General features: G+C 37.4%; 1 pseudogene; it reads left to right on the top strand.

Moving 5' to 3' along the window:
• The first annotated feature begins 29 nt into the window (after positions 1 to 29).
• LOC108382527 (cysteine-rich with EGF-like domain protein 1) lies at positions 30 to 988 on the top strand (annotated as a pseudogene).
• The last annotated feature ends 4,237 nt before the right edge of the window (positions 989 to 5,225 follow it).

Genomic DNA, 5,225 nt, shown 5'->3' on the forward strand with positions numbered 1-5,225 from the left:
TTGTGGTATTTCAACGTTTTCAACTTAACATGTCGTGTTTAAAAGTATGTGGGCTGGTGTTGCTGTTTGAGAACTATGAAGCTGTGGAAGCTTTAGACAAATCTCCAAANCAACGTTTTCAACTTAACATGTCGTGTTTAAAAGTATGCGGGCTTGTGTTGCTGTTTGAGAACTATGAAGCTGTGGAAGCTTTTGTCAAATCTCCAAAAGACCAAAAGGAAAAATCAACTAAGTTGCCGCCTTGTAGATCATGCACTGTGCTTGTGGAATCATTTAAGTTGGTGAGTGTGTGGCAGTAATAACAAACTTGTGTCGTATTATTAAAATCTTTGCTTACAGGGTTTGGAAAAAATAAGTGATTCAGCTTGGGAAGAGCAAAAACTACGTTCTTTTAAAACCAGTGAAGTGCGTTTGGTCAAGGTTCAAGAGAAGTTTTGTAGTAATGTTAAACGTGGACAAGATCAGTGTCATACCATGGCCAACGATCACGAGCACCTATTAGAAGATTGGTTCTTGCAAAAACAAAGCGATTCACCTGACCTAAATACATGTTTGGGTATGCATTGACAAGCTGCAACTGTGTTGCCCTGGTGGTCACTTTGGACCGGAATATAAGCTATGCACAGATTGCAATGGAAATGGTGAGTTCGATTTAAGGTTCTGCAATTTATTAATACTCAAAATGTTAAAGCCGCTAAGGTTTAAAAGTTTTATTTGACTTAAAACCTACCACAAACATATATAGCCTGTTGCCCTACTTCTGGATTTGCGGGTTTTACAGGAAAAGCTGTTTTGGCCTTAAATAAACGTTATGTGAACGTGGCGCACGGGAATAGCTTCCTGTAAAACCTGCAAAACCTCCCGTACACCAGGAGCAGACTAATAAAGTTTCGTGGTTGGAAACCGCGCACTATTCCTAATTTGATTTTACGTATTTTTCTTCATCATAAGAAAATGTAAGGGTTCTGGCAATCGTAAATGTACATAATGGCAAATGCGCCTGTGATGCTGGATTTACAGGTGAAAATTGTAATAAGTGTGCTGATAGTATATCTGTATAAGGGTTGTCGCTTCAACAACATTCCCCAAAATTATTTTAATAATTTTTAAGCTATTACAACAACTGAGTGAAGGTTATGTTCATTGCTATAACTGTAATAAAGTAAACTGATGGTTTGCATTCATGCAGTTATTACAATTATTTTATTTTTATATTCAACATATTAAAAATATGCCTTTCTTTTTTTCATTCATCCTCCAGCTTGTCGTAACTGCAAAGATGGCTGGATTATGGGAAATGAACCAGTAGGATGCCAGGACATAAATGAATGTTTACTACAATACCGCCCATCATCACTATATTCAATGACGATGGTTATATCATCGGTGACTACGGCGAGTTTAAGGGCATGAAACGTTTTGATTGCCATAAACGCATACTAGAAAAACTAAAAGAACTGGGCTTGTATCGCGAGACCGTCAATAATCCTATGGTCGTGCACTTCTACAGTCGTTCCAAAGATGTAGTTGAACCCATGATTAAGCCACAATGGTATGTTTCGTAAATTACTTTGCGAATAAATATTATAACTGTTGCTTTTCAATCATTTTGCAGGTATGTGAAATGTGATCAGCTGGCTGCCGATGCCACTGAAGCTGTCCGGAAGGGGTATTTGAAAATTATAACAGATCATCACACAAAAATCTGGTACCCCTGGATGGAGGGTATACGCGACTGGTGTGTGTCGCGTCAGTCTCAGCAAAATAGTCTTGCATCAACAACCAGAGCTCAGTACGTCATAGTAGTTATCTTTCTTCTCTGTTTTTGGAAGCTAGTGCAATGAGGTATAGTTTTAATAAACATTTATTCGATTTGAAATTTTTACTACTATAGTCTTTATTTTGCAGTGGTCAAAACGTTGAAGAATAAAATATGTATTATTATATTTTCATTTATCCACTTAGTTAAGTTTAACTATAAGGAAGCAAAATGATGTGTAAAAATAGGTAATTGCTATTAAATCTAAGTAAAAAAATTATACAACTTAAATGATAATTATTACAAAGATACATGCATACATACATATATACTTTAAGAACATAAATATATATAGGATATACAATTTTAATCTCTTTGTCAACTTAATTGCGGCCCTGAAAAGGGCCTCTTGTTGATTGGTATATATGTATTTATCTAAACATAAAATTTTAATCTCTTTGTTAATTAATTGGCGGCCCCGAAAAGGGCCTTTGGCTAAATCATATAACTTGCCTGCAAATAAATAAATTTATATTTGTATAAAAGACGCTTGATGATTTTTTAAAACTTTCAACACTTCCACTTCCTGAAGATCACTATCATAGTATACACAGTTACGGATAGGTGACGTCGAAGCATCAACAGTACCGACCCTGGGCCGAGATTCTTTATCGCCTTCATTTAAACCAACTAATAAACCACTGACATTAATTATAATATTTATAGTATAATATTTGCTACCTTCGCAATTTTGTAGCTCAATGACCTCCTCAACGCTGTCATTTTGTGACTCACACACCGCAGCAGGATCTATTTCCCACCCAAAAATGGTTGGCACGGCGTCGCACAGTGTTTCGACTATATGCAGGCAGGTGGAAATAATAGTAAACCTGCACCGATTTCACTGAAACTTGACATGTGCTCTAGTTTTACTTAGAAATAGATAATTATGAAATTTTGTAAAGATGGAATAATTGCCACGCCCTCTACTCGTTTGGGCGGAAACATTAAATTTCATCCGATTTCGATGAAATTTAGTTAGAACCTAAATATAAAATATGGGGAAGATTGGATCACTATAACGTCCCAAACTCACAAAAAATGTTGGCCCAATCATTAAATGTGATGGAATTTTGGTTAACTTTTGTTTCCTGCTTTCCACTCTCACAAAAAAAGGTTATACTATAAAATGACTTAGGTATAAATACTCGCTTTCCCATTGTTTGGTGAGATTTTTTCACTGTTAGAAAAATTCTTTTCGCGAAATTATGCAAAAGACGTTGAAAATCAAAAATTAAGAAAATCAAAAATTATATATATTTGCAAAGTCGCGCGCAAATATCAAATTATATATTCGAAAACTACATAAAATTCTTTAAAACATTCGTCCAATTTCAAGGCCTGACGGTCTGGTACTCACATTTTTTTTTACTAATAATCTTTAGCATCTACATATCATAGTAAACTTTTTGGTAAGAAAATAGGAAAGTACCAATAAATGATAAATACCTGCACCTAAATATTTCACGACATTTAAACAATTGATTATAGTTGAAAAAGAAACACTTCCTTTAATGGGTTAATCGCCAAAGGCAACTAAACTGATTAGTCGGTATGGCGCAGATTCCCGTATTTTTTGGAAATTTATCGTTCGTGAAGAAGAGGGGGGAGTAAATAAATAAAATTTGGTATTTATGACTTTTACTTTTACCTCTCTAAGCCTAACCGGTTTTTTTTATCAACTGTCACCATGACTTTTTTCTACTTGCCTCCATATAGTCGAAACACTGTGCGTCGCGGCGAAGCGATGGTCGACTAGCGATTCCTAAGACTTTTCATAGATATCGACATATATAAGTAATGAAAGTAAATGATATTTACTTATGAAATCCTTATCCGTAAAGTGCTTCATGCATATTACGCTGGTGACTAAATGGTATGGCTTCTCCTGCCGGCTGAACTCTACCCACTTTCTGGCCAAGGCGTCGTCGCGGGGAAACAAACAAAAAACAGGATTTGGGTGCTTTACCCCTACGGCTGCTACAATTCAACACACCACACGACATTTTTATAAAGTTTTTATTACAAATAAAAGGTTTTCTACTTTATAACGCACGAATTACTCCGATTTTTCACTTGAAACTACACAATACGTTTGCACTTGTTTCTAAACAAAAAGTTTGTTTACGTATTGCCATAAACGTCAAAGTCAGCAAAACCAAAGTAGCGGTTTCGGGAATGCGCCACCTTCAGTTCATTACACCATGGCTCTACCACTACATAAGGACGTACGTGTCCGGTAGAGACATCGCAAAACACTTTTGTCATCGAATTGTATATTTTGCAATTTGAGTGATGTACTTCCCTGTAGAAGCGTAGGCAGCTCTTCATCCTTGGCTTGTGCTTTAGTAAGTTCTGAAAAGTTTATGCTAGAAGGCATCGAAATAGCATTCAAACGGGACCACGCGTCAGCTACAGTATTGGTGCTTCCCGATACGTGTACAATTGCGGTCGAAAACTGGGATATAAAGTCCAAGTGTCGCAATTGGCGAGGATGTGCTTTTTCAGGTTTCTGTGTGAAAGCATGAATAAGCGGTTTATAATCCGTCTTGATCACGAAAACACGTGCTTCCAATATGTGTTTGAAGTATTGTATGGCGTCATATACAGCCAGAAGCTCTCGATCGTATGTGCTGTAATTTTATTCGGTGTTGTTCAACTTTCGTGAGAAAAATCCCAACGGTTACCAAACGTCGTTGACGAACTGCTCCAATACCGCGCCGATTGCTGTGTCAGATGCGTCGCATAGCAATGCCAGCTTAGCGTCTGGTGCAGGAGGTGCAAGCAACGTAGCGTTAGCCAAACTACGTTTGCAATCCTCAAAAACCTGGAGTTTTTCCGGAGTCCAGTAGATTTTTCGTTTGTCGTTCTTTCGCATGTTGCGTGTGTACTTATTAAGCTAAGACTGAAGCTCGGAAGCGTGAGGAATACATCGTCGATAGTAGGTAATGAAACCGAGGAATCGACCAAGCTCACAGACTGTGTCTGGAGGCTTATAATTTTTAACAACTTCAATACGTTCACTGGGTGGACGGAGTCCGTCTTTGTTAATGACGTAACCCAGGAATACTACATCTTCTTTCCCAAATTGACACTTATTGGTGTTGATGGTTAAACCATGACGTCGTAAAATTGAAAAAATTATTCGGAGATGTTCTTCCTGTTCGTCAGCCGATTTGGACATGACGAGAATATCGTCTATGTATATCTAAACAAAATCGACTTCCTGAAAAATGCTGTCCATAAACCTTTGAAATGTCTGCGTCGCGTTCTTCAGACCAAAAGACATGTACAAGAATTCGAACAGCCCAAATGGGGTACACACCGCAGTTTTTTCGACATCGCACTCAGCCATTCAAATTCGCTTACAATGGAGTTTCTCGGAGAAATCGTGGATATGGGCAAT

This window comes from Rhagoletis zephyria, unplaced genomic scaffold, assembly GCF_001687245.7.
Source record: "Rhagoletis zephyria isolate East Lansing unplaced genomic scaffold, Rhagoletis_zephyria_1.1 Rzeph_scaffold_27373, whole genome shotgun sequence".
NCBI classification, from domain to species: domain Eukaryota; kingdom Metazoa; phylum Arthropoda; class Insecta; order Diptera; family Tephritidae; genus Rhagoletis; species Rhagoletis zephyria.